The 16,677-nt window shown below is 43.1% G+C and overlaps 1 long non-coding RNA gene across 1 annotated transcript in view; it reads right to left on the bottom strand.

The window, feature by feature from the left end:
• LOC110262300 (uncharacterized) overlaps nucleotides 1-12,844 on the bottom strand; it is a 43,696-nt gene extending 30,852 nt beyond the window's left edge. The window contains exons 1-3 of the long non-coding RNA XR_014815965.1: nucleotides 12,745-12,844; nucleotides 10,677-10,777; nucleotides 3,218-3,376 (exon numbers count right to left, since the gene is read on the bottom strand). This is a non-coding gene — a long non-coding RNA (uncharacterized LOC110262300). The remainder of the gene's footprint in view (nucleotides 1-3,217; nucleotides 3,377-10,676; nucleotides 10,778-12,744) is intronic.
• Between the last annotated feature and the right edge of the window lie 3,833 nt (nucleotides 12,845-16,677).

Below are 16,677 nucleotides of genomic sequence, written 5' to 3'. Positions count from 1 at the left end.
TTCTTGACCAAAAGACACCTAGCTATGAGTTATAGAAGCTTTTAAGTGATATCTAGTTAAGTTGGTTTATATTTTCTTACACTGTCTCCCTGCCATAACGCTTTAAAGATAAGCACCAGTCTAAAAACAAGATTTGTGAATGCCAAATTCTTGTGTCTGTGAACTCTTCAAATTGTAAAGACTGGCTGGCCATGGGATGATTTGTACTGTCTCCTCCTTTCCATGATTTATTGTACCTAATTGCCCTTAAATTGTACTCACTAAGTTTAGTTAAGATAGAGATCTTAAAACATGATGTATTGTACCTAATTGCCCCTAAATTGTACCCTCTAAGTTTAGTTAAAACTAAGATCTTAAAACATGATGTATGGCTGCTATACCATGTAATAGTTAACCAATGTACTTTTAACACTGTGATGTAATCTGTAGCAAAAAGCTGTCTATATAATCAACCACTTATGCCAATAAAATTTGAGCAGTCCAGCGCCCTGAAAGAAGGGACAAAGAGGCTGTCTCTGTAATTGTACATTCACCGACATCGCATCCCTTTCCTATCGGGAAAAAGCGTACACTCCCTGGCCGCCGGAGCTGGCCTCCGGCATTTTGTCTTCATTGTGAGTTGTTTAAAAATTGGTAAGAACCTGATGTGTTAGTTTGTGATTTTAAATAATCATTTAGAGAGTATAATTAAGTAAGTTTATAATCAATGTTTGACTACCTGGGAAAGTTTGACTTTTTTTTTTTTTAAGGGCTGCAACCATGGCATGTGGAAGTTCCCAGGCTAGGGGTTGAATCAGAGCTGCAGCTACCGGCCTACACCACAGCCACAGCAACACAAGATCTGAGCTGCATCTTCAACCCATACCATAGCTCACAGCAATGCCAGATCCTTAACCCACTGAGCATGGCCAAGGATTGAATCTACATCTTCATGGGTAGATTGGGTTCATGACTGCTGAACCACAACAGGAACTCCATCTGCTGCAACATTAATGTATAAAGTGCAACCCCAAAGTGACTTACTACATGTTCATGTAGGTGGGCTGGTGAGGCTCTCTTTCAGACTGTGCTTTGAGTTTAGGTTTTGTTCCATGCGTTTATATTCTGGGACAAGAGGCTACTCAAGGATCTTTTTAAGGTAGGTGGCAGGGTGCAAGAGAGTAGAAACAGGTGACTTAATTCCATGACTCAAACTTGACAGGCGCTCTCTCTCCTTTTTTTTTGTTTTGTTTTGTTTTTCATCTGTTTAGGCTTACAGCATATGCAAGTTCTCAGGCAAGGGGTTGAATCATCAGAGCTGTAGCTGCTGTCCTACACCGCAACCATAGAAACACAGGACCCAAGCCACATCTTCAACCTACACTGCAGATTATGGCAACACCAAATCATTTTTTAAATTTTTAAATTTTTTTGCTTTTTAGGGACATGCCTGCAGCATATGGAAGTGCTCAGGATAGGGGTCCAATCGGAGCTGTATCTGCCAGCCTACACCACAGCCACAGCAATGCCAGATCCAATGCCGGCCTACCTACACCACAGCTCACGGCAACTCTGGATCCTTAACCCACTGAGAAAGGCCAGGGATCGAACCCACAACCTCGTGGTTAGTAGCTGGATATGTTTCCACTGAGCCACTACTGGGAACTCCATGCTGAATCCTTAACCCACTGAACAAGGCCAGGGATCAAACCCATATCCTCATGGATACTAGTCAGATTCTTAATCCACTGAGCCACCATGGGAGCCCCTGTCTTTGTCCTCATTCCTAATTGCATACTGGTCAGTTGGTCTACTGGTTTTGCCTACAGACTTCAGTGGCTCCTAAAGTTATTTTCCCTGGTTAGGTCAGGGCGTAGTTGCTCTTCCTTTCTGGCCTGGCCCTCCTTCAGCTTTCTGGCTGCAGACCCTCTGAGTCTCTTCCCTACCCTGCCCCCAGCCAGCCTGTCCATCCTGAATCCTTCCATTGTGAGATCATCCATCTCATTGCCACAACAAGGTCCCATGGCAAGCTTCTGGCTGTCACCCCTGTGCCCTGTGTCCATGTTATTTACCTGAGTACCAAGGTAGGCTTTGGAGTGCAAATTATTTCTCTCATTCTTTCTTTTTCTCTCAGAAAGGGACCTCAGTGTTCCAGTCTTTTAATTAGGCTGGGGCATCACATGTTGAGGTGAAGCCACTCAGCATAATTCTCCCAGAATCCCACATGGACAAGATGTCTACCTTGCAGCATGAATTTTTCTTTTCTTTCTTGCTTGCTTTCTCTCTTTCTCCCTTTCTTTCTTTCTTTTCCTTCCTGCCTTCCTTTCTTCCTCTCCCTTCTTCCCTCCCTATTTTCTTCCTTCCTTTCTTCCTTTCTTTTATCATATCAAGCTTTATATTTCCTTTTTACAACCAGACTTTGTTTTGTTTGTTTTTGCAAGTCAGCATCACATGCTCTGATTTTTCTGAGCTGGCTCTAGGTTTATATTGATTGCCTCCAAGGTTTGCATGAAGTGTGTCCTTTTCCCTTTTTTGCTCTTTTTTTCCACCATCCCCCAGACCAGAAGAGGAAAGTTTTCTTTTCCTTCTTCTCTATCACATCCTCTCTCTAACCCCCTACAGAGTAGGAAGCTTCTTGGCATCATGTCTAGGCAAAAGAAGAAAAGCTCTATGATTTGATTTGCCAAGTCTAGCTGCTAACATGTTAAGTGAGAGCCAAACAGATGTAGAAGATTAATCTATTTCACCTTGACTGTTTCTCATTGTAAAATCCTAGTTTACACATCAGAAGCTGGCTATTACTTCTTTCATTCCTAGTTATCACTCTTCCAGAAAGATAAGCGCTTTTAGCTTTTTAAAGAGAAGGTCATATCTAGGAAAAGCAAAAGACAAAAACACTGGATTTTTTCCAAGTTCAGCTGCTGTTTTACTGACACTTTGTATTTGTCAGGGCTCAAGTTGAATAATATTTGAGAAAAATTGATTTGTTTCCACTCTCAGGTATACTATCTTCTTAGGCAATATGGTGGAACACAATCTAGGATATGAGTGGCATGAAAGTTGATATTCACTTGTAAATAGCCATTAACTTTATGTATGTATGCACTTTGTGGGTTGGGGGGGCAGCCACAAGTGATGAAACTTTTCTAAGCATAGGAAAGAAAAATAAATGAATCATCTCCAAGTCACTTATTATAGGCTAGGCAATAAGAATCCTTGTCATGTAATTATTACTCACCCTTAATCTCTGATCAATAGATGTCTCATTCGCATTGTCATGATTCCTGTATCCTCTCTCTGTGGCCAAACTTTGGGATATATGACTTTTGGAGTTGCTTTGCTGTGATATTCAGCATCTCAGAAGGAGATAACATTTCTTCTCTTGGTTGACAGGTGCCTGGGAAGATTAGAAGCAGTATTCTAACAGGAGCCATAACTCAGAATTAATGCTGTTCCTGCCTTCAGGAGTTTTAATAAATAGAAACCAAAGAGTTCTTGTCGTGGCACAGTGGAAACGAATCTGACTAGGAACGATGGGATTTCGGGTTTGATCCCTGGCCTCATTCAGTGGGTTAAAGATCTGGCATTGCCATGAGCTCTGGTGTAGGTTGCAGATGCAGCTCAGATCTGGTGTTGCTGTGGCGTAGGCCTGTGGCTGCAGCTCCGATTTGACCCCTAGCCTGAGAACTTCCATACACCAAGGGTGTGGCACCCCCCCCAAAAAAAAGACACAATAAATGGAAACCACTTCACACATACTCCTATTCAGAGTTGAGTTTTTTAGAAACTCCTAGTGGAGATTTCAAACCAATTTCCAACTCTTTCAGGACTTGCTAAGATCTGGGAAATGAACTGATAATGAGGAAATGCTACACCTGCTTTATTTATTTATTTTTTTGCTTTTTATGGCCACACCCGAGGCATATGGAGGTTCCAGCTGGGGGTCTAATCGAAGCTACAGCTGCAGGGCTATGCCACAGCCACAGCAACGTCAGACCTGAGCTGTGTTTGAGACCTACACCACAGCTCATGGCAATGCTGGATCCTTAACCCACTAAGCAGGGCCAGGGATTGAACCCAAAACCTCATGGTTCCTAGTTGGATTCATTTCCGCTGTGCCACAATGGGAACTCCTGCATCTATTCTTTTACTGTGCCGGCACCTGCAGTTGGCAGAAATACCTCGATAACAAAACAGTCTGATAGCATCGTGTCTTGTGGAGTGATACTCTGAGAGTTACAACTCTCTTGGTAGAACATTTCTCCCTCATATATCTCTCTGGAACTTTAAAATCTTTTGAAATTCAGAATCATACTGATATAAAATTTATAGGAAAATCTAGACTCTTAGATTGATTATCTAGTCAAGAGGAGAGCTGCAAATATTTTAGAAGCATTCTGGGCAAAGGGAGAAATAGCATTCTAGGGACAACTACCGTATTACTCACTGCTCTCTGTAATATGAGCTCAGTTGCCATGAGCACGAGGCCCCTGAGACTAGAGCTGTGTGTTCAGATCTCCAGGGTACAGTCAATTTGACTCCCTTCCACGGCCTTATTCAGCCTATCAACCCCAAGCTGCTCTTGAACTTAAAGAAAGCAAACAAGTGGCTGGAATGATGTCTCAAAGCTCAGGTCTTACGGATTGCTTAGAGAGACAGATAGAGCCTTTCCAATTCTATACCTAGGGGACCCTAACTGTAGGTTGGCTGGAGTCTCAGCATTTTCAGTTTTTGCTATAAACCTTGGCAAAGTCAACCACCATTTACAGCTTACCAAAGTTATTTCTTTTGTTATATCTGGGCAGAAGTCTCTACTGATTCTTGCTCCCAGGCACCAAATTTGGGTGGATTCAAAGATGCCTAGGGTCCTAAGAAGAACCTAAAGACATACCGGAGTTCCTGTCGTGGCACAGTGGAAATGAATCTAAGAACCATGAGGTGGGGGGTTCAATCCCTGGCTTTGTTCAGTGAGCCAAGGATCTGGCATTGCTGTGAGCTGCGGTGTAGGTTGTGGACATGGCAAGATCTGGCATTTCTGTGCCTGTGGCGTAGGGCAGTGGCTACAGCTCTGATGAGACCCCTAGCCTGGGAACCTCCATATGCTGCAGGTATGGCCCTAAAAAGACACACACAAAAAAGATTTAATATTTTTTTGGTGTATAAAACAGTGATCTTTGTAGTTCCTGCTACGGCACAGTGGGTTAAGGATCTAGTGTTGCTCCAGCTGTGGTATAGGTTGCAGCAGCTGCTTGGATTTTATGGAAGTATTTAAGAATCTGAGAGAAAATACTTTCTTTTTAGAGCTGAACCTGCAGCATATGGAAGTTCCCAGGTTAGGGGTCTAATTGTAGCTGCAGCTGCCGGCCTATACCACAGTCACAGCAATGTGGGATCCAAGCCGAGTCTGTGACCTACACCACAGCTCACAGCAATGTTGGATCCTTAACCCACTGAACAAGGCCAGGGATTGAACCCACATCCTCATGGATACTAGTCATATTTGTTTCTGCTGTGCCACAATGCGAATTCCTGGGGAGGCTTATTCTGAATTCCTTCAGTTTCAAGGGCCAAAAATAATGAATAGCTAACAATAATTCTCACACCTTAAAGAAAAGGTGAGGCTGCCTCAGGATGGCCCTATCCTTCTGACATCATCCATGACCAACTTCCAGACTGTCTCAGATGATAAGGGGCATTCAAGTTGCTTTTTTTTTTTTCTTTTCCTGAGCCAGGATCAAATCTGCACCATAGCAATGACCCAAGCTGCTGCAATGACCATGCCAGACCCTTAAATTGCTGAGCCTCAAGAGAACGCTAGAGGGCACTCAAGTTCGAAAGAAACTTGGGAAGAGGGCAGGGTGCTGTGCATTTCTTTTCTTTTCTTTTTTAGGGCCACATTCTCAGCATGTGGAGGTTCCCAGGCTAGGGGTTGAATTGGAGCTGCAGCTGCCATCCTACGCCACAGCCATAGCAACACGGGATCCGAGCCACGTCTTCAACCTACACCATGCTCATGGCAACACCAGATCCTTAACCCACTGAACAAAGCCAGGGATTGAACCCGTGTCTTCATGGTTCCTAGTTGGGTTCATTACTGCTGATCCACGAGGGCAACTCCTGGTATTGTGCATTTCTTCTTCTTGTCTCCAAGAATGGGAGACACAGTAGGGAGAGGAGAGATGTAACCTTTATCTGAAGCCAGGTGCTATAGGCTTCAGTGGAGCCGCTGCAAAACTTGGGAAACATTCCTGGAGTTGGAGGGACACAGAGATCGATACTGGACTCAAACCTGCAAAGTCTGAAGTTGAGGGGTTGCACCTGGGTTTTAGAGGGTAGAACGTGCTTCAGCAGGTCAAGAACACAGGCATCTTTTCCCTGGGCTAGGGTGAGCTTTGCAGATTAAACCTGGGCATGGGTTGAAAGGGGCCAGTCCCCAGAGGGCCTCCTGAGGGAACCACAGCAGGAAGAAGCAACAGATGAAACTTCAGAGGCTGAAGTGGAAGCAGGGATGCCTGAAGAAACATCACCTATATCACAGGAAGTGGAGACAGCTGATCCCAGAGGTTGGATGGTACAGAGCAGGTAAGGGTGAGGCTTCACCAAAATTGTGCCCCAGAGGGAAACAGTGCCTTGTCCAGCGCTGCAGGGCAATGGGAGATCCTGAAAGAGGGACGGCGTGGTATAACAAAACACACAAGACTCTTTTACATCTAGAAAGCGGGGGACCAGGAGGTACCCTGCTCGGCAGAACAAAGGCACCTAGGCTTTAGCCCACATGATCTTATTAGGGAAGGTGATATAGATTAATGAGCAAAATCAGGTGCAGGTAATGATAAAGCTATCTTAGTAGTTGGGCTTTTGCACGTGTGCCAAAATTTGTCTACTGCAGAGTTCAGCAGTTTCAGTGGTCTCCAACAAAAGAGTATGCATTTGGAAACTAGCACACCCAGATAAAAAACTAGCACACTACTGGTCAAGGACAGTTCCTGCCCCTTAGTCTTCATCCCCACTCCAAACTTGTAAGGAGTTCTAAACTGCAGCCAGCAGGTGGGGGAAAGGATAACATGAGACAGAAGAAACTAACACATCCCCCCTGTACGTCTTGATTCCATCTGAGCAGAAAGAAAGGAGGAGAGATGCTTTCAATTGGGTCAAAGTTTAGAGCTTTGATATTTCACCAAACTTGATTATTTAAGACCTGAAAACGAGGAGTCCCTGTTGTGGCTCAGTGGACATGACTCCAACTAGTATCCAGGAGGATTCAAGTTCAATCCCTGGCCTCACTCAGTGAATTAAGGATCTGGCATTGCTGTGAGCTGCAGTGTAGGTCTCAGACACGGCTCAGATCCTGCATTACTATGGCTGTGATGTAGGTCTGAAGATGTAGCTCCAGATCAACCCTAGCCTTAGAACTTCCCTATACCTCAGGGGTGTGGCCCTAAAAAAGCAAAAAAAAAAAAAAAAAAAGACCTGAAAACAAGAACATTCCTTTATTACCGAGAAGATAAGAAAACCTATGAGATCTGCCAAAGATTTTGTCCAAGGAATAAAAACACGAGACCGAGAATTTGCAAGGGCAGTGGACCTGCATGGGCAGGGTCAATGAAAAGGAGTAGGGCCCTGTGTGGTTCCTGGGCACAAAAACCTTTCTGTGTCCCCCATTTCTTATTGTTAGGAAATGGGCCTCATTCAGGCTCTTCTTGAGTTCCAAGGGGCAGATTCAGACAGTTGAAGATCAGGGCAGGGAGGAGATGCAAAGATGAGGGAGGAGCAGTCAAGCAACAATAGTACAGCCTTGGGATAGAAACCTGGTTCCATCTCAGGAGATACACAGAAGATGTAGGCATCTTATACACCTAAGAGAAAAGTTATATTCCTCATGCTTCTTTTAGAAATGAATATTTTTATTTTTTGTCTTTTTGGGCCACACCAGTGGTACATGGAGGTTCCCAGGCTAGGGACTGACTGAATCAGAGCTGCAGCTACCGGCCTACGCCACAGCCACAGCAATGTGGGATCTGAGCTGCATCTGCGACCTATACCACAGCTCATGGCAACGCCAGATCCTTAACCCACCGAGCAAGGCCAGAGATCAAATCCCAGTCCTGATCTAGTGGGGTTCGCCAAACACTGAGCCATGACGGGAACTCCTAGAAATGAATACTTTAAAACTGAACAGCTTGGAGCCCTTCCTTGTGCTTCTCCCTTGTTGGATTGCACCCTAAACATAATCACCTGTGAGCTAAAGATTAGGCACCCTGAGCACAATTGCCTGTGGGTTAAAGATTATTAGTGTATGATGTTTTTCAGGAACTTTCCGTAGTTTGTTCTAATCTCTGATTGATATGCCCTTTTTTGCAAGTACTGTTATTCTAGGCAATCATCCACCAACATCTCCTGATGTCAGCTTTGATGACTAAAATCCCCACAAGAACGAAGAATGCATATGTGCCCCAATCCTGATTTTTATCTGAAATCCCATTTTTCTCCCTTTAGACTATAAAACTCCCTGCAATTCTGCCCCAAAGGACTACACAGTCTTTAAGGCATTAGCCTACTGTGGCCTTCTTTGCCTGACAAAGCAATAAAAGCTATTTTTTTCTCCTTCACCCAAAAATCTGTCTCCGAGTTTCTACTCAGTACCGATGGACAGAGGCTGAGTTTTGACATGATGCTGAGTCCCTGTTGCTTATGTTTTGGAGAAGATATTCTTTATAATTACCATCCTCCTGTCATCCCTGTCCTATGGCTTAATTCAAAAAGTTGGGTTCAAGTTTCTGACTTTGCACTTGTGAGAAAGTGATTATTCTTTGGCACATGGCATTTTAACATAAAGCAAATTTTTGTTCCAAATTCTTACTGCTTTGCTTCAAATGTTTTTGACGAACACTATGAGTCATATTTCACAGGATTGGAAACATGAGTTTCCAAACCTCCTTTTGGAAACAGCACACAAATATGTAACTGCAAATTGTAAACACTCATAATTTGTGTTCCTTGTATAATAGTAACACAGTTGTGAGTTCCTGTTGTGGCTCAGCAGGTTACAAACCCGACTAGTATCCCTGAGGATGTGGGTTCAATCCCTGGCTTTGCTCAGTGGGTTAAGGATCTGGTGTTGCCATGTGCTGTGGTGTAGGTCACAGACATGGCTCAGATCCATCGTTGCTGCAGCCGTGGTGTAGGCCAGCAGCTGTAGCTCCAATTAGATATTGCCAAATTTCCTGGCAAATAAATTGTACAAATTATATACTCTTTTTTTTTTTTTTTGTCTTTTGTCTTTTTAGGGCTGCACCCTCAGTATATGGAGGTTCCCAGGCTAGGGGTTGAATCAGAGCTGTAGCTGCCAGCCTACACCACAGTCATAGCAATGCTGGATCTGAGCCACCTCTGTGACCTACACCACAGCTCACCTCAACAACAGATCCTCAGCCCACTGAGCAGGGCCAGGGATTAAACCAAGTTCTCATAGATACTAGTTGGGTTTGTTAACTGCTGAGCCATGACGGGAACTCCTCAAATTATATTCTCCTTAACGGTGTAGGAGGATGTTGTTTTCTCCTTATCAGAAATGCTGATTTTTATGATAATTTTATTTTTAAATTTAATTTAATAAAAAAATTTGTTGGGATATAGTTGACTACAAAGTTGTGTTAATTTCAGATGTGTACAGCAACGTAAATCAGCTATACATTTATATATATTTATTCCTTTTCAGATTCTTTTCCCATAAAGGTTATTATACAATATCGAGTAAATTTCCCTGTGATATGCAGTAGGTCCTTATTACCCATCTATTTTATATACAGTAGTGTGTATGTGTCAATCCCAGCACCCTATTTCTTTTTTAATTTTAATTTTTATTTTTAGGGCTGCATCTGTAGCATATGGAAGTTCCCAGGTTAGGGGTCAAATTAGAGCTATAGCTGCTGACCTACCCCACAGCCACAGCAAAACCAGATCCGAGCTGCATCTACTACCTATGCTGTAGCTTGTGGCACTGCCGGATCCTTAACCCACTGAGCAAGGCCAGGGATTGAGCCTTCATCCTCACGGACACTATGTCGTGTTCTTAACCCACTGAGCCACAACAGGAACACTATCATTTGTATTATTTTTTATTTAATTATTAAATTATTTTTTGGCCACATCCAAGGCATGGGGAAATTCCTGGACAAGGCACTGAACCCCTGGCACAGCTGTAACTAGAGCCACAAAAGTGACAACACTGGATCCTTAACCTGCTGAGGCACTAGGGAACTCCTGTTTCACTTTTTAGAATTCACCTATAAGTGATATCATAAAATATTTGTCTTTCTCTAACTTATTTCGCTTAGTATGATATTCCCTAGGTCCATCCATGTTGCTGCAAATGGCATTATTTCATTCTTTTTCGTGGCTGACTAGAATTTCATTGTTTATATACACTACATCTTTTTTATCCATTCCTCTGCTGATGACAGTTAGATTGCTTCCATGTCTTTGCTATAAAACTGTTGCTACATTTTTAGTTCTCAAAACAATTACATGAGAAAGGAGTAAATATCCCCATTTTATAGACAAGGGAACCACAAGCGAGGTTATAGGACTTGCCCAATTTAACACAGCTGGGAGTTAGGTTTTGGCTCCTGTCCACTGTCTTAGACTGAGCCTGCTGAATGACTGGTGTGTTGCTCTCGATAAGCTCATGACCTCACCTGCTACAGATGAAGAATCAGGGTGTGGAAAAGGCGTGGGAAGAGAGATGTTTTCTAAAGGCTGAAACTGATCACCATGGGGGGAGGAATTCAAAATTCATCTGTAAGAAGAGAAAACTTGCGTTAGGATTTTAGAGAGGCATTATTGTATTGTCAAGTTTACCTGGGGTCAAATCCAAGCTTTACCACTTATTAGCTGCACAGCTTTGGGAAAATTATTTCTTCTGTTACTGCTTCAGGGTCTTCATGTGGAAATAGAGATAATAATAGTCCCTACTTCTTAGAACTACAGGGAAAATTAAAGGAGTTAATGGACATAAGGCATTTAAAACCATGGCCAAAATTTAATGAGTCATTGAGAGGGTGTTGAAATAAAAGGAAATAATGTGAGTCAGGTGAGCATGAGTTTGAATCCTGACTCTGCTATTTAGCAATTGTGTGATCTGGACCAATATGTTAGACTCTCCATACCTAATATATGGCTTGGGTTAATAAGGTTTTTTTTTTTTTAATGGCCACACCTGAGGCATATGGACATTTCCAGACCAGGAGTTGAATTCAAGCTGCAGCTGCAGCAATGCAGGATCCTTTAACCCACTGCTCCAGGCCAGGGGTCACACCTGCATCCTGGTGCTCCAGAGACATTACCGATTCCATTGCACCACAGTGGGAACACCATGCAGTTGAATTTTTTTTTTTTTTTTTTTTTTGGTCTTTTGTCTTTTGAGGGCTGCACCTGAGGCATATGGAGGTTCCCAGGCTAGGGGACTAGTCAGAGACACACCTGCCACCTACACCACAGCTCACCCAATGCCAGATGCTTAACCCACTGAGCAAGGTCAGGGATCAAACCTGCAACTTTATGGTTCCTAGTTGGATTCGTTTCTGCTGAGCCACTCGTGTGACTCGCAGTATAACTAGTCGGTGTTGCTTCTACAGTTGAATTCTTAAGCCACTGTGCCACAGCTGGAACTCCAGAATATGACCTGTTTTAACACTGTGGCTATAACAATGATCTCTTCCTATTTAGATGCTAAAATCAGGTTGATGCTGCTTTGAGTGTAGCAACTCAGATTTCCCTACCTTAAAGATAACTAGATCTCTGGATAGTATCTCAAATTAATGTCTGGCTGAAGTGATAGGGATAGAGTAGGATAGTTCACAAGGTAGTTACAGAAGTCCCAGTAGGGGACCATAGATAGAGAATGAAACCTAGGGAACTTTGGGAGAACATGGTAAGTTAATAATCGCTCAGAAAGCCATCAGAATGAAGCAGGCTTGCTTAACAATAAAACCATAAATAAAAGCATGAGATATGCCTCAGGTCATTGAGTGAAAGATAAATTGAGACCTGCCTTCAAGTACAGAAAGATAATGGTCCTTAGGATGAAGGACAGGAATAAGGGAAATATGACATTCCAAAGTTGGAAGTTCCTGGAGTTCCCGTCATGGCTCAGCATCCATGAGGACACCATTCTCCATGCCTGGCCTTGCTCAGTGGGTTAAGGATCCGTTGTTGCCCTGAGCTGTGGTGTAGGTCACAGACACAGCTCAGATCCTGCATTGCTGTGGCTGTGGTATAGGCTGGTGGCACCGGCTCTGATGAGAACCTCCATATGTCACAGGTGCTGCCCTAAAGAGACAAAAAGACAAAACAAAACAAAAACCAACAAAGTTGGGAGTTCCCATTGTGGCACAGTGGAAATGAATCTGATTGGTATCCATGAGGATGCGTGTCCAATCCCTGGTCTTGCCCAGTGGATCAGAGATCCAGCATTGCCGTGAGCTGTGGTGGAGATCGAAGATGCGGCTCAGATCTGGTGTGGCTATGGCTGTGGCATAGGCTGGCAGGGGTCTGACTTGACCCCTAGCCTGGAAACATTCATATCCTGCTGATGTGGCACTAAAAAGCAGAAACAAGACAAAACAACAAAGTAGGAGACCCTCATGATACGGGGAAACCAGAGAAGATTCTATATATTTTAGCATATGTTACCACCCTTCTGCTAATTGGAATAAGTACAGTGATAGTCCCAGTATGACCTCATAGGTTCAAATACTCTCTTACCAATTATGAAGGAGGAGATAATGATGTAAGCATGACGTCTACTCCCTTGGAGAAAGAGGAAGAGGCAGTCCTTTCCCTCTCGCTGCTCTCCTTGGATTATAAAAACGTAGCCCACCTACTCCTCAGGGCAGAGCCTTCTCACCTGCCTGCTTGCCTCCCTCACAAGTGTCCTATCTTAAATCTATTTCTCGCCTATCACTTTGCCTCTCGTTGAATTCCTTTTGTGCTGAGGCACGTAGAACCTGAGCCGCGGTACGTCTAGAAAACCAGGTGAGTGATTCTAATTAAAAAGCCATGGATTCAAGCCCCAATCTGGGTTTTGGCTGGGATGTTTTGGTTTCAAAAGGAAGGACACAAGTAAAATATTTCGTACTGAAAGAAGGGGAAAATGGTGATAATAGTTATCCACTGTTATTTTTGTTACTGAATGTGAGCAACAGTTCAGAAAGGCCAAACAAACCCAAAGAAACCCAAACTTTGAAGCAGAGAGAGGCTTATTGCAGAGCCAAGCAAAGAGAATGAGTGGTTCCTGAGCTCAAGAATTCTGACGAGTTTCAGCGAAGCATTTTTAAAGGTAAGGTGAGGGAGGGGTGTCCCAGGGCATGTGACCCGCTTGTGACCTGTTCTCGGGTTAAGGTCTGAGAGCTACCTGCTGTTGATCATCAAGGAGTAAATTTCTTCCATTTGGTGATTGTTTTAGCATATGAAAAATTCAGGAAATAGGCACTTGAAAGAGGAGCTAATACAGAGCAAATGGGGGCGGGGGTGAGGAATCTGACCTTGGAAGGCCCCTTCGGGTCCTGCTTGGCTACATTTTATCCTCTAAATTTCTCAGCAAAGAAATCTGGATACCAAGTAGGAGGCGAAGATATATGCCTAGTTGTGAAATAGGAGGGAAGGGGACAGGGCACCACCCTTAAAAGAATGACATAGTCCTTGAGGATTTGACAAAAACTGCTTAGAACCAGCTAGATCCAAGAGGGGGGAAGATCTGACTTCCACTGGACCTTGAGCTCCATTAAGTGCTCACCGTAACACAGTAGCTTGCTGAATGGCATGCCCACAGGCATTATGACAGTTCCCAGGCCAGCCATAAGAGGCCAGAAAGTGGGCTGTGGCCCAATTTCTGGAAACCCTTGCCCTTTCTCTGAAATAATTGAAATAATCCTCCTAGTTATTAGCCTATGAAATTGCCCAGCCCATAAAAATGTACCACCCCATATTCAGGACCTCTTGCCTTCTGCGATAGCCCACACTCTGTCTGTGGAGGATGTTTCTCTCAGGGCTACTCGCTCACCTTTTGAGATGGCCCATACTTTACCTATCTCTCCATAAATCTACTTTTTTTCCTAGCTAATCAGTTTTATTAAAAAATTTTAATTATAGTTGATTTACAATGTTGTGCAATTTCTCCTGTACAGTAAAATGTCCCAATCGTGTATGTGTGTGTGTATATTTATAGATACATTCTTTTATTCACATTGTCCTCCATCATGTTCCATCACAAGGGATTTACTATAGTTCCCTGTGCTATACAGCAGGACCTCATTGCTTATCCACTCCAAATGCTATAGTTTGCATCTACTAACCCCAAACTCCAAGTCCATCCCACTCCCTCCCCTCCTCCTTGGCATCCGCAAGTCTGTTCTCCAAGTCCATGAGTTTGTTTCTTTTCTGTAGATAGGTTCATTTGTGCCAAATATTAGGTTCCACATATGAGTGATATCATGTGGTATTTGTCTCTCTTTCTGACTTCACTTAGTATGACAGTCTCTAGTTTCATCCATGTTCCTGCAAATGGCATTATTTTCTTTTTTATGGCTGAATAGTATTCCATTGTGTATACGTACCACATCTTCTTAATGCATTCATCTGTTGGATATTTAGGTTGTTTCCATGTCTTGGCTATTATGAATAGTGCTGCAGTGAACACAGGGGTGCACATATCTTTTTCAATGAAAGTTTTGTCCACATATATATGCCCAGGAGCTGGATTCCTGTGTCATATGGTAGTTCTATATTTAGTTTTCTGAGGAACCTCCATACTGTTTTCCATAGAGGTTGTACCAATTTACATTCCCACCAAGAGTGTAGGAGTGTTCCCTTTTCTCCACACCCTCTCCAGCATTTGTTCTTTGCTTACTAGACATTAACAATGGCCATTCTGACCAGTGTAAAATGGTGCCTCATTGTAGTTTCGATTTGCATTTCTTTAATAATTAGTGATGTTGAGTCTTTTTTCATGTGCCTGTTGGCCATCTATGTGTCCTCTTTGGAGAAATGTCTATTTAGGTCTTCTGCCCACTTTTCTTTCTTTCTTTTTTTACTAATGATGTTTATTTTTTCCATTATAACTGATTTACAGTGTTCTGTCAATTTTCTACTGCACAGCAAGGTGGCCCAGTCACACATACATGTATACATTCTTTTTTCTCACATTATCGTGCTCCATCACAAGTGACCAGACATAGTTCCCAGTGCTATACAGCAGGATCTCATTGCTAATCCATTCCAAAGGCATTTCAAAAACTTTCTTGTGAAATACAAAATATTTGAATACATTTAAAATCTGTGTAGATCATAGCAATACTGTACAATCGACTGATTTTATTTTGTGGGTTTTACCTGAGCATTTGTCATCCAACTCCTTTGTTCATAGTATTGTATACACTTTTTTTTTTTTTTTTTTTTGGTTTGTTGATTCATCTCCTTGTTTGGCATCACACCTTTTCTTTTTTTGTCTTTTTGCCATTTCTTGGGCCGCTCCCATGGCATATGGAGGTTCCCAGGCTAGGGTTCTCAGCGGAGCTGTAGCTGCCGGCCTAGGCCAGAGCCACAGCAACGTGGGATCCGAGCCGAGTCTGCAACCTACACCACAGCTCATGGCAACGCCGGATCCTTAACCCACTGAGCAAGGCCAGGGATCGAACCCAAAACCTCATAGTTCCTAGTCAGATTTGTTAACCACTGAGCTACGATGGGAACTCCTCACACCTTTTCTTTCTTGCTAACATTTCTTCCTTCACTAAAAGAGGTGTCTGTTTCTAAATACTACTATGCATGTTTGTACCTGAGCTGTGTATTGAGCTATGAAAGCCTCTACACTGTGGTACAGTCTTGGCATCTTAACACATGTCCATTGATATATGTTCGAAAGTCCTGTGGACAGTGTTGCCCTCAGCCTCCTTCTCCTCCAACGTAGCATATTTCAAAATAAGAAAGCAAATCTTGGGGCAAATCACTGTCATTGGTTAGCAGGACAAAGCCATTAATAATGTCACTACTGGAAGAAATTCTCACGCATTTCAACCAGTAGAAACCAAACTGTCAAACCCAAAGCTATCGACCAGTTCTTTATTATTTGGTTATTCACAGTAAAATTGTCTTATGGTCAATTAATTAGGCAGCAAAAATGCTTGTGGCAAATTGTGTATGAAAAGAAGCTTAAGGTTAAAAAAAAACAACAACCAGCAAAACAGGAGTTCCCTTTGTGGCTCAGCAGGTTAAGAACCCAACTAGTTGATGTGGGTTTGATCCCTGGTTTTGCTCAGTGGGTTAAATATCCAGTGTTGCAAGAAGCCGCACTGTAGGTTGCAGACACGGCTCAGATCTGGTGTGGCTGTAGCTGTGGCATAGGCCAGAAGCTGCAGCTCCAATTCAAACCCTGGCCTGGGAACTTCTATATGCCACAGGTACAGCTCTAAAAACGAAACAAAAACAAACCCAGCACGGTTCTGTGGCCCTCCTGACATTAACCATACAGAAAATTGTGTGTCCAAGCTTATGGGCATGTTTATGGGGGACAGGTCCATAGTATTTATCAGATCTCTAAGGAGTCTAGATTTTCCTCTCTGTTCCAAAAGTTGAGGAGACTCCAGGATCTTGTAAATTCATGGGAAGTGATGGGAAATGTGGAGACTCTTCTTAGCAGGC

The sequence above is a fragment of the Sus scrofa genome, chromosome 9, assembly GCF_054392235.1.
Source record: "Sus scrofa isolate SSC_HxYL_T2T_F1_AM1 chromosome 9, Sscrofa_HxYL_maternal_Yorkshire_Landrace_v2.0, whole genome shotgun sequence".
NCBI lineage: Eukaryota > Metazoa > Chordata > Mammalia > Artiodactyla > Suidae > Sus > Sus scrofa.
This window is presented reverse-complemented; position numbering and strand designations above follow the sequence as displayed.